Source organism: Anolis carolinensis, chromosome 3, assembly GCF_035594765.1.
Source record: "Anolis carolinensis isolate JA03-04 chromosome 3, rAnoCar3.1.pri, whole genome shotgun sequence".
Classification (NCBI taxonomy): Eukaryota; Metazoa; Chordata; class Lepidosauria; order Squamata; family Dactyloidae; genus Anolis; species Anolis carolinensis.
In genome coordinates this window covers 245,667,045-245,689,893 of record NC_085843.1, presented here as the reverse complement: position 1 = coordinate 245,689,893, position 22,849 = coordinate 245,667,045, and the positions used below count along the sequence as shown (strand labels likewise).

The window sequence follows — 22,849 nt, the reverse complement described above, 5'->3', positions numbered from 1 at the left end:
AGACCAGTGGTTCCTCAAGTCACTCCTGAAATGGAAAAAAGTGGTTCCCAACCTTTGGGCCTCCAGGTGTTTTGGACTTCAGCTCCCACAGTTCCTAACAGCTGGTAAACTGGCTGAAATGTCTGGGAATTGAAGTCCAAAACACTTGGAGGGCCAAAGGTTGGGAACCACTGCTATAGACACTGAGGTCGTATGGTAAGTTTCCTGTCTGCAGCTTTTGAAATATGGATTGTAATGTAACCAACCATCTACACCTCTGGTGTTATTGGCTATATTTCAGAGAAAGGAACAGCCACCTCTGAGCACTCCTTTTCTAAGAAAGCCCCATTTAATTCATGGGGTTGCCATGAGTTGGCAGGTAGTTTAAAAGTACCTTTGGCTTTCTCAGAGCATGTATCTTTCTCAGAGTCTGTCTTTATTCCACTGAACTCTGAAGCAAAGGATTTTCAACTGGCTTTTGCTATACTGTTTATTCTCTTATTTGTGAAAGGTCAGGGCTGCCCTCTGGAATGAAACAGTCTTATTGTTGTGCTTTGAATTATACTGGTACAATAACAGTGTTTAGTGGCTGCACTAAGTTCAGCTGGAGGCATGGTAAAGTACAGTACACTGCTTGCAAGTAGTTGAATGCTCCTTTTTAAAAAAGAAGGTAAAATGGCCAAAAGCATACTGCATAGTTATTGCTCAGTTTCTATCTTTTTTTGTGTGTTTTTTTCCCTACATGGGTGAACATTTGTTAGTACAGGTGTGTATGTAATTGTTGAATAGCCTGTACAGAACAATGCAACGTGTGGACAGTAGGATGCATTCAGAGAAGCCAACCTGTTAGTTCCTGGTGCTATTCTTCTAGATTGCCATGGAACGAAGCCAGGCAGAGATGGTGGGAAAGGGAAAAAGTCTTTTCCGTATGGATCTACAGATGTTTTGGACTGTAATACATAGCCGTCCTAATGATACAGTGAGAAATGGTGGGAGTTGCAGTAGCAAATTGAGGGCTGCTGTTTCCAATGTGAAGATCATTATAGAACAATAGAAGGAGAAAGTAATAGCCTGCACTTTTACAAGAAAACAATCCTAAATTCCCTGAAAGCATCAAATCCAGGCTAATTTTGAAAACTAAGGAGGATCATACCACCAAGAAAAAAAGTGTTGCAGGCTGTATTTCAGAGGAAAGCAATGGCAAACCATGTTTGAATGTATTCATTGAATAAGAAAATTCCATTTAATTCAATGGTAATCAATCATAAGTCAATGGACAAGTTGAAAGTGTGCATGTACACATGCATTTTGGCAAAATTGCATTCATAACATTTTGGAAAAAACACCTTTTGGTGATCATAACTTTTTAGAAAAGCATGACCTTTCAGGGAAGAGCCAAAAACCCTTTAGAGTTTTTTAGTGCTCCACACACACACACACACACACACACACACACACACACACACATTGTCAAGACCCAGGCTGCAGAGCACCAATAACCATACACAGAGGCCAGAATCTATCTAATATCTTTATTGAAGGAATATATAAAGTTAATAAAAACAAGTGTAGAAAATAGTCCAGAATTAGACCTTTCAGGAAAGGTCAGAATTAGTCCAAAAAAGCAATGTCCAATGAGAAATATTAAGGTCCAAAGTTGTAATCCAATAACCGAAACACTCACTTTGCCAAGCAAAGTGAGGGGAGATGACAAGGTCCTTTAGTCCATGAAACTTGAGCGAGGCTAGGAAATAACTCGATACTTGAAACAAGGCTTGAACGTGGAACAAGGTAACTAAGAACAAGAACAAGGTCCGTGGAATAACTTGATAAAATCCGTGGAACAAGGCAAGGATTGATCCTGGGAAACAAGGCAAAGTCCGTGGATAAACAAGGCTGGGTAGCAAGGCGAAGGCTGGATAGCAAGGCGAGGCTTGAGCAGGAGCGAGGCTTGAATCGGAGCGCGCTGTCCAGACACAACTCGCTCCGTAGGCTGACGAATTGACTCCGCGAAGTTACTACGCGGGTAAAACACCTAAATAGAGTCTAGCTTTCCCGCCGAAGCAGTTCTCTGGGAATCAGAACCGAAAGCTAACTCTGAGACCAGATGTGAGACTCCCCAAAGATTCTCACGAGAAGCAGTCTTAATTGGCCACATTCTTAGCTGCAATCCTCGCACTCCTGCGCGAAGCTGATTCCAAACTTCTCTGTTGTTTACAAAACTCCCGGCGCAAGAACACGGGAGAAGTAGGCTCTGGGCTTGTTTGACATACTTCTGGGAGACAACTTTCTTGCAGGTGCAAGGTTCCCAGATCTGCCTGGGAAAGATCTGGCTGAGAAGAATCCAGTTCAGACTGGGAAGGTAAAAAACCCAAGTTTTCATCTTCATCAGGAATTACAATGTCCTGAGCAGGACTACAAGGCCCATGGGTCATCACACACATACACATATAACTAGCTGGTTATAACTCCATTTTAACAACAAAAGTTGCCCTTTATTTGTATCAAGCATCTAAAATGAGATTAGAATATATTGATCAGATTGGTATACAGCAGTGGTTATCAACCTGTGGGTCCACAGATGTTTTGGCCTTCAACTCCCAGAAATCCTAACAGCTGGTAAACTGGCTGCGATTTCTGGGACAAGTAGGCAAAAACGCCTGGGGACCCACCGTTTGAGAACGACTGGCATACAGTGTAAGGGGGACACAGACATTTGATGTATATACTTAAGATGAAGGTATATTTGATTACAAGTTGGCCACCCCCACCTTTTTTCTCTGTACTTGTATGTTTATATTTTTACTCAGACTAGATGTATACTGTACATTGTGTTTATATTGTGTGGTTTGATAAGGCCAATTGGCTGATCAATAAAAATAGTTTTGTGTATATTATAGGCTTGCTAGATTGTACCTATTAGGCTGAAATGGACTGGAGTTTAAGCAATATGGTTTACTTGTATCTATAAGAATTTGTCTAGATTGTAACTGCACAGACTTAATTTGGAAGTATAATCATTCTGAACATTTTTATAGCACATTCTAAGTGCTTTATGGCACTGATCCTTCAAGGCTGCATTTGAATGCATTGTCGTTGTATGCTTCCAAGCTTTTGGATTTTCTTGGCAAAGTTTATTTTGATGGGATTTAGATTCAAACCTTGGTTTCCAGAACCCTATACCAACACTCAAAGCGTGACATCATGCTGGCTCCATATCAGCTTAAATTCCTGAGAATGTTAATGTATGTCGCTCAAATGCTCCCACTTACCTCCTATTGTGAGCAATAGTAGCATAAGTAATCAAGAATTAAAAGCTGAATTGAGGCACCCTAGGGTGTTCCTTTTCCAGTATTCTAGAGTTATAAACCAGAAATAAACTTTGGAAGAATTCAAATGGGAGCGATTGAGCTGCATAACCAACACAGCCCTTTCCAAGAAGTCTGGCTAATGTTGAATGAACATAGCCAGGTGCTAGCCTAGGCTTCTTTCAGTCAATACTGTTCTTGTTAATTTAAAACATTTTCCCATATTCCAGTCCCAAAGAACAACCTACAGTGTGGGTAACAATTACTTGATCTTACCAATCCTATTATTCATATTAAAAATGCAACTTTGCAATACACAGTTGCGCAGTGGTTGGTCAGATAGAACTTTCCAGGTGTTATGAACTACAGTTCCTGACTATTGAATATGCTGCCTATGGCTATTGGTTTTATTATAGTCCAATTATCTGGATAGCAGTAAGGTTTTTTTTAATGCTGTTATAACCTGAAAGAAAATAATGACTAAAAAACGTCATTACTATACTGTGTAGTTGTAATGGTTTGATATTATATTAAATATCATAATACCAGAAATTATACTGGAGAAATTATACTGCTTAGCCAGCATTGCACCACCTGACATTCACCAGGAAGTAGCAGCCAACAATGAAAGGACCAACCTCCCATAACCAACAAAAAATACTGGAAGGGTTTGGTGGGCATTGACCTTGAGTTTTGTAGTTGTAGTTCACCTGCATCCAGCATTCACTGCCAAAGGGGTTCCTAAGACCATCAGAAATACGTGTTTTCTCTGGTCCTTGGCGACCCCTCTGACAACCCCTTCGCAATCCTTCCCAGGGGTCCTGACCCCCAGGTTGAGAAATGCTGCTGTATATGTTCCCAGACTTTGTGTGAATACGGTCCTACAAATATGGAAATTGTACTGTACTGTGTGTGGATGGACAAAATATCTGACACAATTCTTTCCTGAGAATAAACGTGTTATCTAGAGTTATACAGAGTTTATTTGAGTAAGTAATATTAACCCCTGAGCAAACCATCTGGATAGTTTTATTAAAGAACTCTGATGTATATATAACTGACTGCTATTTCTTAGTCAAGAGTATTTGGGAGTAGAGCCAGCCCTGCTGAAGGAACTATGCGGGTAGGTTCATATGGGAAAAGTCAGACCTTCAGGTTATTAATTCCCAAGCTGTTTGCAGACTTGAAGATTAGCACAAGCTCCGTAATGTGCATTTAGAAATTGTTCAGGGAACATTGTAATTTGTGACTCTAGCCTATGTGTCCAGATTGGTATGAAGAAACAAATGACTGAAGAGAACTGTAAGCCCCATAAATATAATAATACAGTATTTAGGTTAGATTTTACCAAGGTGCATTTGACTGAGGTGGAACCCATTTTCTCTTAAGCTAAGCAAAAACACACAGCACCAGCCTTATTTGGCAGAGAAGACCTTGTAAAAATACAACTCCCAGGTTTCCATAGCATTGAGTCATGGCAGTTAAAGTGGTGTAAAAACTGCCTTCATTTTATAGTGTAAATGTACCCCTAGTTTTCTAAAAGGACTGTATGCAGAAGGACACAGGATTCCAAGATAAAGTTAGTCTTGGGACACAAAGATATGTTGATTCCAGTTGTATTTTTTGGTTTTTAGTAGGAATATTTCCCTAAGAATTGCTCAACCTGTTTTTTTCTTTCTTTCTTTCTTTCTTTTTTTTTTACAAAACAAGCTCTTATTATTAGCTGTTTATCTACAGTGTTTGTAAAGTTACAGTTGCACTTTCAGCCAGGAGACAAATGTTTTATCATACAAATTGTATGTGTGGAAACTGATAGTGACTGATAGTGTATTCACAATGTATTCACTATGTATTCACAAATGGCACAAGCTTGCCATATCAGGACATTGCTATCTTTCCCCTGCTATTTCAAAGCAAATGTTGTCATTATCTGTGCAGCCAACGAATGTTTGATACATGCTTTCAGAATTGCTCAGCCAGTAAATATCAAGTAACTAACTCAGAAGTCAAAAGTCTGTTGGGTATATTTTACATATCCGGTAGCGCAGTGGGTTAAACTACTGAGCTGGACTTGTTGACCAAAAGGTTGGCAGTTTGAATCGGGGGAGCGGGGTGAGCTTCTGCTGTTAGCCCCAGCTTCTGCCAACCTAGCAGTTTGAAAACATTCAAATGTGAGTAGATCAATAGGTACCACTCCACCGGGAAGGTAATGGCGCTCCATCCAGTCATGCCAGCCACATGACCTTGGAGGTGTCTATGGATAACACCAACTTTTTGGCTTAGAAATGGAGATGAGCACCAACCCCCAGAGTTGGACACAACCAGATTTAATATCAAGGGAAAAGCTTTACTTTTCTTTAGTTAAACTTTTAAGAGTTTCTCACTGACTTTCCAATCTAGAATCCCTTCCCACTCCTCTTTTTTTACTTCATTACTTCATACATGCAATCCTTTTGCATCTAGAGGACAATCAAAGGAAGCTGTATCACAACTTTCCGCAACTCTCCACTTAGATCATAGAGTTGGAAGAGACCTCGTGGGCCATCCAGTCCAACCCTCAGCCAGGAAGCAGGAAAATTGCATTCAAAGCACCCCCAACAGATAGCCATCCAGCCTCTGTTTAAAAGCATCCAAATAAGGAGCCTCCACCACATTCCGGGCTGCTGAACAGCTTTCACAGTGAGGAAGCTCTTCCTAATGTCCAGGTGGAATCTCCTTTCCTGTAGGTTGAAGCCATTGTTTTTGTGCCACTTGTGCTATTGTTTTTGTGATTTAGCAGATTTGCTATTAATTGCTACACATAGAGGTTGTAGAGTAGCCTCGGACAAGGTAAAGGGGAAAAGTCCATGACCATTTTTTGTTACTAATATATGATTACAGAGCAGGTTGTGTGATTTTGAATATCTCTTCCTGTTCATTTCTGCATGTCCCCCAACACACTGTAAAGAGGAAGACATGCACTAGACAATTTCAAGACTCTTTCAGGCAGGATTTGCTCTTTGCATCAGCTAGTTACAGTCAGTTTCATATTGCACTTAGCACTATCATTAATATCCTGGATGAAAGAAGAAGGCCTAGATATATTTGGCCTGAAATGGGAATGGCCCATGGAAGTGGAAATCTGAGGTAGCTGATGCCTTGACATTGGTTTATGGTTGAAGATCTTTTGTAGAAGGAGATTGCTAAGGAACAGAAGAAAACCATGGATTTTTTGACTTAACCCAAGCGTCTGTCTGAAGATAATGAACTGAGAATACGAAGCACTGAACTGTGTACATTTCCAAGGAGACTTAGTACAGAGCAGTGCAGGCTAAATTATCATTTTAATAATTCACAGTATTTGCAATTATAGCAATAGTTGTTAAAAATGCATCAGCTTAGTAAGTGTTACATTGATTTGTAATTATGTCCATATACAAGATTGCTACAGAAGGTTATGGCATTAGCATAGCAGGTGTAAAAATCAGAGACTAAATGACCTTTTAAATGTTTCACAGTATTTGCAATTATAGCAAGTGTAAAAAATCAGGGACCGGAGTGGAGGTTGTCTAATTATTTCCATTTAATGAGAAAAGAAGAACTTTAATATAGAAGTGTTTAAAAACAATGCATTTCAGACATCTTTTTCACAGATAATATAAAAGGGATGAAATTACTCATTATTAAAAACAGCCCTCTCAAATTGAAATTAAATGCAGCATAATTATTGCTGGATTTTGGTTGTTTCTTTTCCTAACCCACTTATCTAAACTTATCTTCGGTTTTGTTAATATAAAAATGATTTAGTTCCTTTCTGTTTTTGGTTTCCACCAAGAAACCTGAGCTGGAAGTTGAACTGGGTTGGATTTATTTATTTATTTTTTTGCACAAGAGGGAGATCAGCATCCTATAGAGAGACATAGCAGCAATCCAGAAGCATTATAGCAACTCAATAAATTAAATTCAAGTGTCTGCTATCTCTTTTCATATTCACTTTTAAGACTAACTGCATGCAAATTTCATGGCTTTGCCATCAGTTTTGCACACTTGCTCCCTGCCCTTTGCTTTGTTTATTATTTGCCTGATGATAGGTTCTGGTGAACTTTGACGTTATTATCCATTTGTTCTAATAAAATCTCTCTTAGATTTTGGTAAGTACAGGATATAAACTTTACTGATAGCAATTTTCTGGAAAAAAATAGCCTTTCAAAATAAACGTTAGGCCTTTCAGAACTAAATATTTCCTTTTCACTTTAGCCAAGATGCATCCATGTATCCTTGAATGGTATCTAAGTGGAGACCAGAAGATATTTTTTAAAAGTCCTAAACACAAGTCTTTACCTTCTTTCATTGTGTCAATAGACATTATTCAGAGTTCTGTATTGTTATCAGTGTACAAATATAGTGATTATTATAAGCTTGTGGTAGGAACCATGGTGGTGCAATGGGTTAAACCCTTGTGCTGGCTAAACTGCTGACCTAAAGGTTGTCGGTTCGAATCTGCGAGACAAGATGAGCTCCCATCTGCCAGCTCTAGCTTCCCATGCGGGGACATGAGGGAAGCCTCCCACAGGATGGTAATACATCCAGGGATCCCCTAGTCCCCTGGGTAACATCTTTGAAAACAGCCGATTTTCTCACCCCAGAAACGACTTGCCTCAATTCGCTTCTGACACGAAAAAAATGCTTGTATTAAATAACTGTGGCGATCCATGTTTTTTGCATATCTCTGAAGACTATATAATATCCAAAGCTGAACTGTATTTGTCGAATTGACTAATTAAAACTATTTTCTAGCATCTTGTTGTTTTATCAGTTTCCCAAATAGTAGTTCATAGGTCGCTGGCCACTCTCATACAACACAGACATTTGGCTGATGTGGTTGTCTTAACTCAAATGCAACTAGATTAGTCTGTAATATAGTAGATCAGCATTCAACCTGATTCTATCCATATATTTTGTCTTACAACTTCAGTTAGATTCAGTAGCTTGGCAGTTTCTTTTTTCAGTACCAGGCATCTTCAACTGACAGGTCCATTAAGCTATCAACATGCCATACCCATAAGATCTTGTCTAGCTCATCACTGCCAGTTTTCTACATATAAACCTCAAGTCCCACAGTGTCATGCTTTAACACCGGAAGGCCATTTTTGGGTATTTTAAAGAACACATCCCTTTTCAAATCTTTTCGGAATTCTTTTCCTAAACTTTGTGAGTAATGATTTGTTTTTAAAATCTGTTTTAAGGAATTGAAGTGTATCTCCACAAGAACACTATTTGGGAAGGTATGCACTGTGATCAAGATACAAAAGCTTTGTAATGCCTCTACAGTAAGATAAGGTAAAGGTTTCCCCTGACGTTAAGTCCAGTCGTGACTGACTCTGGGGGTTGGTGCTTATCTCCATTTCTAAGCCGAAGAGCTGGCGTTGTCCATAGACATCTCCAAGGTCATGTGACCGGCATGACTGCATGGAGCGCCGTTACCTTCCCACCAGAGCGGCATCTATTGATCTACTCACATTGGCATGTTTTCGAACTCCTAGGTTGGCAGGAGCTGGGGCTAACAGCGGGTGCTCATTCCACTCCCGGGATTTAAACCTGGGACCTTTTGGTCCGCAAGATCAGCAGCTCAGCGCTTTAACGCACTGTGCCACCAGGGTGCCTGCCTCTACAATGATGCATTATAATTCAGTGGCCGAATCCCAAGTGACTACTACTTGCACTAAATTAATGATACAGGAAATTTTTTGTATTGCTTGACACCTCTTTAAAATACAGAATCAACCTCCCCTTTTTTTGCAGTTGTATGTTAATAGGTTTTCTTTCATTTTTCTTCCTTCCATTCTGCTTTTCATCTTCCTAAAGCCATGAAATCACAAACCAGTTATGGCTAGTTAGGTGGAGTAAAGAATAGCAAACTAGTGTAACACTACTTGTTGGTTCCATGTAAGCTTTGTGTGTGAGAAGAGCAAGCTGGTACCGACAATCTATATTGACAATCAAAAATAATAATTGCCATTTCATCTTCTCGTCCCTCTGACTCATGTTTGACTTGCATCATTTCCCAAAAGCACTGTAGCCACCTCTTTCCAATTTGTGTGATTCCCTTTCTCATTTCAGAGGCAGGAAGATAACTGTGGAACTTTCCAGTGTAGGACAGAAAACCTATTATGGTATAATAGAAAGCTTACTGTATTATAACAGTTTTCAGCACCAGTTATTCTCTACCTTTATAGCCTTTGCTAACTTACTTTAGCATACTTTAGTTAGCGGCTAATGCTATCCAAAAGTCCGGCCCTTTACCTTAGACGATATTTGAAGATCTGATTCAGTACAAGAAACTGAGCATTCTGCTTCATTAAAGGATGGGCATGGACAGTGTACCACATTTTGTCTTGTTTGCTTTTATATTTATGACTAACTGAGAAGTGCAGTTTTGCAGAATACAACCAAGCTTAATAGTACATTCCTCTGATCTCCAGAATATGTTGAAGTTTTTCTCCTCAGAAGAACAACTAGAAGTTCATTTTTTTTCTCATATGATTGATTGCCATGCAACCGCTCAGATAACTATGGAAAACTAATATTTGTGTACACACAATTACACATACACATGTAGAGTATGGAAAAGTTTCCATAGAAAAATATAGCATTGGGAAACTTTCTGCCGTATATCTCTGCTCACATGGCACGACTTAAAAATTACCCCATGATCTCTGTGCCAATAGATAATTGTTCTATTTATTTTACCATGACTGCACAAGTAGAATCATTTGTTTGTTTTCAGGTTGAGTCGGTTTTATTTATTACACATACGTTCTTGCCCACACACTGCCACCTATCTCTCATTCACATGGGAGTTGGAAGTTAAACCACAATTTCCTGATCAAGATACAACCACAGTGGACGACTGTGGCTTAACAATCTGCAAACTTTGCTTTTTTATACAGTATACATTCATGGATTCAACATCAACAGATTTATTTACCTTCACTCCCAAAAATATTCCCTCCTGGAACCCTATCACCTCCAGCGTGATTCTATACATTATCATGCTTATGTATTATTATGTATTATCCTTCAGACCCAAGTATATTCACTGTTATTCAGTATTTCAGGTGTGAAGGGGGTCTTGGAATACATCTCTCCAAGGACATGAAAGTTGTACTGTACATTCAAAAAAGGATGAAGAAAAAAGCATGTACATTGCTTATTCTTTTTTTCCTAAAAGTGGTCTCATAAACGGTGTTATGTTTGAATTGGGCCAAAATAGGATCATTTGCTTGTAACATGCAAGTTGTAGAACTTATATTTCTGATCATGGGTGTTGCCATTTCTTGGTATGAAAAATAATATAACATCACAACAGTACAATTATTTCTTGCTAATGTACAAAGATACTGGAAATGTTTAAGATGAACATTTGGTGAATTTAGATAAAATACTGCAGGTTCCATAAGTATGCCACTTGCTTAGAAATAGTTTTGGAGATGACTGAACTGGCCTGTTCTAATAGAATACAACTTTTAAATTCTGGTGGCGGTGACAGCACCATTGTTATGTGTTTAATTGCTATAAATTTAATGTCTCTTTTATCTAACAAGCCAAGAATTGAATGTCAGGAACTCCATCAATACTCCAGGTTCATTTCAGGGTGAATTCCATTATTTGTACAATAGCTTTTGTGCTGAATTGCTTTTGTGGATAGAATAATTATCTGCGTAGTGTTCACGGATGTCAATTCTTTATGTGTTCTTGGTTCTTAAAATAGCAACAGTACATTCAAACATTTCTAAAGAAAAACATTACTAACAAACTGTATCATGAGAATCTTGCAGAGTGTGGTGAAATCAACGTTTTTCTTTATCGTTGCATGTCACAGGATGTTTTCTCTTGGCCATGTTGGCTGCAATCCTACACATACACTTTCCACTTGTTGAACGCAATGGGACCCACTTGAATTGTTGTTGCTAGTTGCCAAGTCAACTTCAACTTATGGTGACCCTATGAATGAGAGACTCAAAGACACCATGTTATCCACAGCCCTGCTCAGTTCTGGCAAGTTCAGGGCTGTGGCTTCCTTAATGGAATCTATCCACCCATAACATGACCATCCCCTTCTACTGCCTTCTATTTTACCAAGTATTATTGTCTTTTCTGAAGAGTCATGTCTTCTTATAATATGTCTGAATATGACAGTCTTAGTTTAATTGTCTTGGCTTCTAGGGGAGTTCAGGCTTAATTTCTTCTACAATTTATTTCTCTTTTTAACATTTCACAGTATCCACAGAACTCTTCTTCCGTACTTCACTTCAATCGAGTTTCTTTAATGTGCAGATTTTATAACCATACATAAAAATATGAAATACAGTGGATAATATAAACCTGACATTGGTGTTGAATTATCTATGTTTACACCTGAGGATCTTGTGTCATTCCTTCATAGCTGCCTTCTATATCCTAGCTTTTAAATTTCATGACTGCTTGAATAGAAAAGGAGACGCCAATACTGAGTGCCAGTGCACCAGTTATTAAGGCTCATTTCTGTGAATGGCCCCCTCCCTGCAGTTCTTCCGGCAGCAGGCTAAAACCTTTTTATCCAGGTGGCTTTTAAAGAATAGGTTAATTTTAAGATCTTTTAAGATCAGGGTTCTGTGGTTTTAGCTTTGAATACTTTTAAATCTGTTTTTAAGGATTTTAACTGTTTGCTTTTTAATACCATTAATATTTAATTCTATTTTAATGTTTGTTTATTTTTAGGTTTTAAATTATATTTATTTTGGTTTTACAATAATAATAATAATAATAATAATAATAATAATAATAATAATAATGCCACAAAGATATAAGAATTTTTGGTTTTGGTCTTACTTGAAGATTTACTTTAAGGTTCATTATGATTGTTTAAAAATAGCCACCTTGTTTAGGTTATGAAAGGGACTCAGGGCAGCTTACAACAAAATGCACAACGGCAAATATTCAATGCCAACAGCAGTATATGCAACAAATCAAAAACAACTCAATAAATTTTAAAATAACTTAAATAAACAAGGCAATGCATGGCACAATCCACATAACTATAAGCATGAAATCCTTAACATCTCAGTAAAAGTCTCTAAAATTCAGCTAAAATAGTTGGAAGGGAGATGGTTCACTAACTTTGTATAGTGAACTGTTTTAGTCTCTATCAGCAAGATAACAAAAAGCAAAGTAGCATTTTGTGATTACCAGTGCATACCTATAGTTGTCTATTCACAAGAAGGTTCCTTTGAGTTAAGTTGAGATATGATTGCTTACGTTCCTGTAGAAAATCATGATTCCATAGGACCCCATGGCTTGCTTTTGGGTATTTTGTGGGAGAGGAAACAAAGAAGTTGTGACTACTGAAATGGGCAGAGTAGAGTAGTGGATTAACCATTACCCACAAGCTCTGTCTACCTTGTACCAGCCAGGAAGAAATGATGCTTCTACATCTTCACCTTGCATTTCCTTGCCATAACTTTGGGCTTCTATCATTTTAAAATCAAATCTTTCTTTTTTTATTGTTTCAAGTTAATGTGTAGATTTTGCCTTGCTGTAATACTGGCCAACACACATTTTGTTGCCTCGAATGTGCTTCCTTTCCACAACTTTGTGTTTCTACCATTTCAAAGTTGATGTTTCTTTTTTTATTGCCCCATGTGACTGTGCAACTTTATACATTATTTGTTATTTATAAAGTACATTTTCTTATTTAAAAACATGTAACAAAAATGGGGTCGGTGGAGGGGGGGAGAACAGATTAATAGCATTCTAGTCGGGAAATTCATTTTGGGAGAAGAGTGTTTTGAGTTAAGAGCCAAGTCACAGAACTAATTAAACTCTTAAGTCAAGGTAACACTTTAGGCCCACAATTTGGAAGGGCCTCTCCCTGGCCACTAATGGAGCTGCTCTTTGATGGAGGCAATATGTTGTCATTCTGCTCCTTCTAGAAATGTAGGGAGGGTATTGCTTTCTAGCTTATCAAAACAGAAAGCGGTAGTAGCAGCAACAATTACTTCTCTACCAATGGTGTGTGGTCACATTTCTTTGCATTAATCAGGGTTTTCTAGAAATCAGGCCAGAGTTGCCAATAGATAGTCCAAAAAAAATTATGTGACAGAGGATCTCTTCACATTGATAAACTCTCCTTTCCTGCTGAGAATTTATAATCTTTTTCAGCAAACTTTTTGTGGTTTTCCTGCTTTCCATAGGCACTGTGTCTATTGCTAATTTAGATAGTGATTCTAGATTTTTGAGCTTTTAAAAATATTTGTGATATCTGTATGTTGTCTTTACATTTTGATAGATATATGTGAATGCTTAAAATAAGCAAGCAGTATATGTGTCTTGGAGCCCCGGTGGCGGAGTGTGTAAAAGTACTGAGCTGCAGACCGAAAGGTCCCAGGTTCAAGCCCCGGGAGCGGCCGCTGTTAGCTCCAGCTCCTGCCAACCTAGCAGTTCGAAAACATGCCAATGTGAGTAGATCAATAGGTACCGCTCCGGTGGGAAGGTAACGGCGCTCCATGCAGTCATGCCGGCCACATGACCTTGGAGGTGTCTACGGACAACGCCTGCTCTTCGGCTTAATAATGGAGATGAGCACCAACCCCCAGAGTCAGACATGACTGGACTTAACGTCAGGGGAAACCTTTACCTATATGGGTTTTAGATAGTCTCCTTGCAAAAATATTGTTTTGGAAGTTTTCTCTAAAGCAAGCCTGCACAACATGCAGCCTTCCAGCCATTTTGGCTTCCAACTCCCAGAATTCCTGGCCATTGGACAAGCTGGCTAGGGCTTATGGGACTTGGGGGCCAAAACAGCTGGAGGGCCATAGGTTGTGCAGGCCTGCTCTAGAGCAATCTCAGCTTCTTCGGCAAATTCAAACAGTTTGTTGGGAATTCACTTCAGACTTTCTCCTATGATTAGTTTTTACGATATGGAAAAGATAAGAGATAAATCTTTCAGTACTGTGGGACATCAGAGAGAAAGGGGGTCCAAGTAATAACATCTTGTTAATCTAAATAATGTAGAGAAGAAATGGGAAAGAAAATATAATGGTAAAGAAATGAAAGAGTAAAAATGTCTCCTTTGCCTACAATTACATCTCTTGCCCTACCAGTGTGAACTTGCTAAGGCAGACATAGAAATAGTTTATCAACAATTGATTCTCCCTCTTTTGTACACTTTTGATTGTTTTTCCTGCCTGAATACAAAATGAAACCATGACACAATATAAAAGAATAAATAATATTATGGGAATAATGGTAACTTGTTCAACAGTCTTGGGTATCACTCCTATTCAGCTCAGAAAAGTGAGTCAACAATGGAACTGATGTATTGTTTGTTTTAAGGTAATGTTATTTTATATGTATGCATACACACAGAGGTTTCAAAAGATTAATCCTGCTGCTTTCAAGAAGGACAAGGCAGATTTTGCTTAAAATTTGTTGCAATGTAAACTGACTTGCGTTCACACACTAGCATTTTTCTCTAAGTCAGGGGAGGGCTATTTTCACAGCCCCCAACCTTTTTCTGCCCCCCCCCCCCAAAAAAAACAGGCAACTATGGGTCATGTCATCAGAGCACTATAATTTCATTTTAATTGCCATGGCTATCTCCTGTGGAATTGTGAGATAATTATAATTGCCCCCATATATAGCTGTCACCGGAATGACCTGGCTAGGGATTCCAAATACCTCTTCCGAAACTGCAAATCCCAGGAGTCCATGAGACATAACCATGCCAGTTAAAGTGTCATCACAGTGCTATAAAGGGCTCTTAACTCGTAAGAATCTGTGGAGGCAAGAGCAGTCCAAAAATTTCAAAGGGTAGAAGAATGATAGTTTTCCTAAATTGTGTCTTGGGACTCCCATAATAGTCATTTAGTCAACATTACAGAATCATAGAGTTGGAAGAGACCACAGGCCATCTAGTCCAATCCCCTGTCATGCAGGATAAGCACAAAGTACCCCTGGCAGATGGCCATCCAGCCTCTGTTTAAAAGCCTCCAAGGAAGAAGTTTCCACCATACTTCAAGGCAGAGAGTTCCACTCCTGAACAGCTCGTGCAGTCAGGAAGATCAGTTATAGGTAGTTAAAGGGCATTTTAATTTGGGCCATGCTGCGTCATGGTAGTATAATATGTTTCTGTATAAATGGAAGTGTGAGTGTGAATTATGGCTTTAAGAGTCTGTTTCTTATTGAGATATAAACTAAAGTACTGCAGGAGAAAAAAGGGAACTGGAGAAATTATGTTGCCCACAAACGATTTCAAAACTTTAACAGAAATGTAGCAGCAGGGAGTTAAGACTGTGTGAAAGATCTTGCCAAAAACAGAAAGTTAAATGTTCATTCTGAAAACATTCTTGGAATTAATATCTTTTTCAGAACTGCAGATGAAGACAACACATTAATTCCTGCTGTGAGATGGGGATGCTTCAGATCGTGTTTGCTTAGCTTGTAGTATTACATTGTCTTTTTTATTTGTAGTGACACGTTGCCTTTTTTGTTGGATATTATGCTTCTCTCTGTATTTCTGTTATCTTTAAATAACATGGCCAATGCCATTTGTAGCCATGGGAGTTGTCTTCCAAAAGCTTTGGGAGTACCATATATACTCGAGTATAAGCCTGGTTTTTCAGCCCTTTTTAGGGCTGAAAAAGCTCCTCTTGGCTTATACTCGAGTGAGGGTCCTGGCCGGCTTATATTCAGGTCAGCTTATACTTGGGTATATAGGTAATCAGATTTGGACAGTCTTGTCTTATTAAAGCCTTTTTATTAAATTACGGTTTTATATAAATATTCAAAAACATTTAATCTACTGATGCCTCAATGTAATTTTATTAATATCTGTTTTTATTTTTGAAATATACCAGTAGCTTCTGTATTTCCCACTCTTGTCTTATACTCAAGTCAATAAGTTTTCCCAGTTTTTATGGTAAAATTAGGTGCCTCGGCTTGTATTCAGGTTGGCTTATACTTGAGTATATACGGTAATTTCCCCTGTCAGTTGACGGTTGAATCCATAAAAACATATTTAAAATTCATATGCAATTGTCCATGGATTAATGTAGATTTTACTAATATAGTTATAATGTGTTCTGCAGTCAAGCAGAAAGTTAGGTGTTTTTTCCTTTTCTCACTTAATGCTTTTCAAACAGAAAGCATTTTTATAGCATTCTAGACATACATGAAATACTTTCTAAATGCTCTCATTTTCACAGTTATGTCATTACTGATATTCTTGCAAAACACTTACTACTTACAGAACTAACCCAGCCCTTCATATTCTAATGAAGTGAGTTCACTGGCTGGTAAGGAAAGATGTGTTTTTCTAAACTGTTGCTGCTAAATGGCTTCAGACCCTTATCTCCGCTAGACTTTGAATTATTACGTAAGCTGCAGGGAAATTGTCAGAGCTTACACTGGGAGTTAGAATTGTAGCCCTTTGGTGCTTAGCTCTTCATCCCCTGCTGGCCCTTCTAGATTTATTTTCGTTTTAACTTCAGGATGGTTTCATAAGGCAGAAAAGAGACTGCAGTGCTTGCTCCTTTTTGGCAAGGATACTGGCTGGGAATTCATCTGCTTTGTTGGATTGCAGCAAAACCTATTTGTGAAAGCTACAGTATGCTAGTCTGAAAGAGGTTTTATGGACTGGCTGCTTGGGGCCTCATGAAAGGTAATGTAGAATAATATTGATTTTTTGCTAAATACTAGCAAAGTGTGAAGCTCAAGTGAGATATTAACTGTATGGTAGAGAAGAGAGTTATATGTGCATGTACTGTCCTTTTTTGTGTTGCCTTCCTTTTGCAAAGGTATCTGTTAAATCAAAACCTGATTATACAGTAAACATATGTTTCTTCTTTCATGCATCTGTCATACTTTTGAACTCAGTTTAGTACTTTCATGTTTTGATTGATTTCCACAGATAGAAGCATTTAAGTGAAAGCAAAAGTGTGTGTTTGTGCATGTGTGTATATGTGTTCATGCATATATTCGAAAGTGTGCATGCTGTGGTGGGGAATAGAAACAGCAGTTGTGTATTTCTGAACAAATCACAAAAAGATTTGTAAGGAATATATTCTCAACTGTAGCCCCTGTGTTTTAAATCTTATGACTCACAAACATTACATATTGTAATGGCAATCAGAGGTAGTGTGGCCAGGAATTTCGCACCATTTTCCGCAGCTCATAATTAATTGGTGGACCCTGTTGCCTGATAGCTTATTTCTCCTAGCACAAATCCTTGAATTTTTGCATTACATGTGTGTAAAAGTGCAGCCAGCCTATACAGTCTGACCAGGCCTACAGATCAGTGCAAAATTGATTCAGCAATACATGTTGCAGATGTATATGACACTGGTATGCTGTTAGTGTCTGTCTGCATTATATTAGGAATGCAGTCATTGATGATATGTAATCAATAGAGGAGTTATTTTCTGTGCAGATAACTTGTGTTGCATTCTGGATACAAGTTTGTTTTGTTTTCAAATAGAAGATCAGTATCAAATATAGATGTAGGCTTAGTTGCTATTCTTCAAGACTTAGTGCCTGGATAGGAGTCTCAGGAGGAAAAAAATGAGGCTGCAATCTTATACTCAATTACCTTCCTCCCTAGAAAAAAATCCAGTGGGAGCTGGTGGCTCCCATGTTGTTGTGTTAGTGAATACCCAGTAGATTTTAGTTCACATTTTAAAGGAATTAGTCATGATGTTGTATTTATTCCATGGGTTGGAATTACCATCTTGGGTCATTTCTATAAAGTTTATAGCAAAGCCATTAATGGATTAACTGAACAGTGTACAAATAATGCAGCTTGACACCATGTCAGCTACCATGGCGTGATGCAGTGGACTTATGGGAATGGTAGTTTTACAAGGTCTTTAGCCTTTTCTATCAAACAGGACTGAGTCCCCTGCTGGGTGAGAAGGGTGAGATATAAATGCTGTAATAAATAAATAAATACCTCACCAAACTACAACAACCGTAATTCAATTGAGCCATGGCAAAGTGGTGTCAAACTGCATTAAATCAGCAGTATAGATGTACTCTGAGAACCACTAGAATCACTATAAGTTTGTACTCCAGCTTTTATATCTCCTGAGATACTATGCCATGTTTTAATTGACTGTATATTTGTCAATAAATATTTGACAAAACTAACTGCCATTATAAAGACATCCTCTTGGCAACAATGAATAAGCAGGCCCAGAATAAATACAATGAAGCACAACTAGCAGTCAGACAATGGTTCCTGTGAGTTTGATTGATGCCCCCTTAATCTTCAGAACATTTAAAAGTCATTTTATCTAAAAAATATATATATAGTGTAGAAGTGACCATCATTCCTTATTACTGACCCTGCACAAGAGCATTCCCTGATTTACTTGGAGCACTTTTTGTAGCCCGCAGCATCAGGTGGAGAGAAGTGGTCGGCACCATGTATTGCAGTTGCTTGCAGCTTCTTTCCAGAAGATTGTGTTGTTCTTGCAGTCTTTGCGAAGGACCAAGGAAGCCAGCCAAACTGACACAGTCGGGTAATAGAGCTGGCCCTGGGAGATGAGCAGAGACTTTACTCTGATCTGTTCCGTTGTCATACGTATTAAGAGGTGGCCATCCGGTTGGCTCTTTGATGTCGTCCCATGTACCTTCCCCCCTCATCTTTTATGGGTGTTGTTCAGTAAATAAATTGTGTATCTTACTGATATCATTTTTGGATTCACAATTTTGGGAGTCCTCTGAGGCATCTTGGTGTGTACGCAGTCATGTCATGCCCAGTTTAGGAGCTTCCCTCTCAGGTGGCACATAGGGGCTTTTGCCATGTTTGTCATTCTCCATGTACTCAGCAGGCAGTCTGGGGAAGCTAGTTTCTTTTGCCTGGCAGGCTGGTTGACTGATGGGTAGAAGCAGACTTTCCAGAAATGTTATCTGTGCTATTGGTTGCAAAGCAGAGCCCCACGTGTTAGGTCCACAATGCTAGTTTTGTAGAGAGCTTACCCCAATATCCAGTATTTTTTTCTGTGTTTATTGACTTAAACCAATAAGTCACCTGTCATTTGTGTACACAATTATTTGAAACTGGTTTTCAAAACCTATATCAAGCTGGCTGTTGGCCACTGACATAAGGCTAAAGTACAGTTTCTTCCTGGCTTTGTAACTGCCTTTTCCCAGATGCTAAGCATGTATTTCCAGACAACTTCATCTCTTGCCTTGTTGTTCTGCTAATCCTCCTTTCCATCCCACTGCATATTGGTGAGGGAGAAAATAGAAACTTCCTGGCCCGAACAGGTTGGAAAGGGACTTATTAGTGCAGGGATCTCTGTATATTTTCATTAAACCTACTCCTGCTCTTGACTGAATGAAAATAATATAATTTTGTGACAGAGCATATAAATACAATAGGTACAGTATCCACTGGATTTTAGCGGTAAAACCCTTTGATGATACCAAAAAACATGTATACTCAAGTCCTATCATATACCATGGCATAGTAAAATAGTGTTCCTATATAAAACAGTAAAAGCAAAGGTTACTTTTTGGATTTTTTTTTAGGAGGGTTGAAATATTTTCCAATTGTGGTTGAATTCATGGATATAAAATGCTGGCTTGTGTCTCACCCTAAGTGTATAGTTTTAGTGAACCACCCATATGTATGCAACCATACTTTAGCAGTGTTGATATAACATTGTATAGTTATCCGGTAATTATATTTTAAAGTCAATTCCACAATAAGAATTTTGCCAGTTGTTTTAAGAAAACACGAACATAAATCAGTTAAATGTCAAACGTCTTGGCAATTCAAGTATGTTGTTTGATGTTAGTTGCCAGTAAGGTGAATTCAATATATGCCGATACTATGAATCAGAAACCTCCAAGCCACCCTGTTATCAACAACTCACTCTTGCAAACTCAGATTAAAATACCTTGTATTTTTAACAAAAGCAATGTTTTCACAATATTCCACCAACCTTGGAGGACATTTGGGATATAATTGTAAATATATTTTGAAGTGTCAGTAGACACTACCTCTTTTGATATGGAGAAGGAATGGAGGAAAAGTATGGAGGAAGATTTGCTGTATGATCTGTGGGAAAATTGTGTCTCTTATCTGGGTTGTTCCGAACTTGAATCTAGTTTTTAGATTAATAGAAATAATTCATAAGAGGCACATGATTGTAAATATACACCAGGATTGGTCAGTAGGGATGCAGCAAATGATAGATTCACTTGGTAGTGTCCGTTTTTAAAACACTCTCTCTCTCTCTCTCTCTCTCTCTCTCTCTCTCTCTCTCTCTCTCTCTCTCTCTCACACACACACACACACACACACACACACACACACACACACACACACAAATCAATCAATCTGGCAGCAGATGTATTTTCACACGGTTTATAAAATTGCATGTAACAATTAACATCCTCAAAGCCGCTTAACTGTTTATCTGCCATGTAAGAGAGAACAACCTCTTCCAAGAACACTTTGTTTCCTCTAAATAAATGAAATAACGCAACCTTACAGCACTGAAAGTTCACACAATGATTGCACATTTATTGAAATTTTATTACCGTATATTAAAGGTACACTTTTCCTTTTGTTTTCATTTTAGGGGAAGTGGATAATCCAGTAAAGCCTTCTAAGAAAACCAGGAGAAATCATGGTTTGCACAAATAAGCTTACAGAGCCAAAAGGACTGTAGAAGAGTCTCTGCGGAAAGATAAAAATGTAAGCTTCCCCCCCCCCCCTTTTAAAGATCCAGTTCCATATGATTGTCTTTATACTACACGTTTTGCACTGAAGAAAAATATGAACAGATATTGATATTACATAGACCAGATTTTACTTTTCTGCTAAGAGTAGTATCTTCTGTTTGTATACTTTGTGGTTCCTCTGAGAACATTTAAAAGCCACACAGAGAGGATCTCACTGATTGAATCTCACCATTTGATCTTGCTTTTACCCTTTTGCATGATGTTACGGAAATGACAGCAGTGCTTCTATGACATTTATCTCTTGCACATAGAGCCTGCCACATGGTCATTTGGTAGGGTTTGGTATCTAATATGTTCATAGAATCACCTTCACCCAAAAGCATGGCAGGTAGATCCACTGGATACACAGAGATTCAGGGCATGGTGAAGCATCTTTCTCTTCTTTCACACATGGAGCATATATGAATGCCAGTCTGTTCTTTCTTGCTATTTTTAAAACATGTAACATTGGATATGAGATGTATTTCTTAGTCTTGTGTTCCAAAGAGATCAGTATCGCTTATTAGTTTCACAACAGCAATGACACAGGACCTGTGCAGACAACATATTCATCCATGTCAGGACCCAGGCTGCAGAGCACCAATAACCATGCACAGAGACCAGAATCTATCTAATATCTTTATTAAAGGAATATATAAAGTCAATAAAAACAAGTGAAGAATATAGTTCAGAAGTAGATCTTTCAGGAAAGGTCAAATATAGTCCAGGAAATCAATGTCCAATATGAGATATTAGAGTCCAAAGTTATAATCCAATAACCGAAACACACACTTTGCCGAGCAAAGTGTGCGGAAATGACAGGGTCCTTTAGTCCAATGGAGCTTGGCAACAAGGCTGGAGAGCAAACTAGATTCTTGGCAAACAAGGCTTGATTCGAGGCAACAAGAAACAAGAAACAAGAACAGGGTCCGTGGCGAAATCCGTGGCGAGGTCCGGGGAACAAGGCAGGGCTGGAACAAGAACAAGGTCCTGGAAACAAGGATCAGGAGTAGCGTAGTCCACACACGATCTCACTCCCGAAGCTGACGAATTGACTCCGCAAGGCTCTCCTTGCGGTCAAACAGCTATATAGGATCTTGTTTTCCCACCAAGGAACGCTTTCCCTGGGGAACAAGAAGTGAAACCCATACTGTGTCCAGATGCATGACTCCTTAAGATTTCCCAAGGGAAACAGACTTAATCAGCTAATTGTCTGGCAGCGATTCTGGCGCTTCGGCGATTCGCCTCCCTAGCGCCTCTATCTCGATTATAATTATCCCGGCGAGAGAACGGGGGAGATTTCTGCCCAAGGCTTGTTTGGCTGACTTCTGGAGGGCAAACATCCTGCAGGTGCAAGGGCTCCAATTCTGGCTGAAACGGTGGGAAACCCAAGTTTTCCTCTTCATCTGCCACAATAGTACTAGGAACGGGACTACATGGCCCATGAGTCATCACAATCCATAATCATGATTTTGAAAAGTGTTCTAAATCCATAGCCATGTCAGTGGAATCCAAACCACTACTAACATAGCCATGCTTGCATAATACCATTGCATAAACAGCAGAACAAGTGGGATCACAGATGTTAACCTGGAGTTATACATCTGTATCCAATGTGCATTCAAGAACACTATCTAGTCATCATTGTGGTGCTGTTGTCTTGATCAAAAGTGTACATAACCCTACTCTACCAGGCATCTGCAGCACTAAGAGAAGGAAATCTATTCTTTAAGTAAGTAAGTAAGTAAGTAAGTAAGTAAAATTTTATTTCTATTTTGCCCTATCTCCCCAAGGGGACTCAGAGCGGCTCA

The 22,849-nt window shown here is 38.7% G+C and overlaps 1 protein-coding gene across 4 annotated transcripts in view; it reads left to right on the top strand.

Annotated features, from left to right (window-relative positions):
- pik3cb (phosphatidylinositol-4,5-bisphosphate 3-kinase catalytic subunit beta) overlaps positions 1-22,849 on the top strand; it is a 104,839-nt gene that overhangs the window by 7,839 nt on the left and 74,151 nt on the right. For 3 of the 4 annotated variants that reach the window (XM_062976548.1, XM_008106297.3, XM_008106298.3), the window contains exon 2: positions 20,897-21,012. The gene's annotated coding sequence lies outside the window, so the exon portion shown is untranslated. Of the gene's footprint in view, positions 1-16,763; positions 16,966-20,896; positions 21,013-22,849 lie in introns of those variants that run through there. The other variant, XM_003218304.4, reaches the window with a different exon arrangement.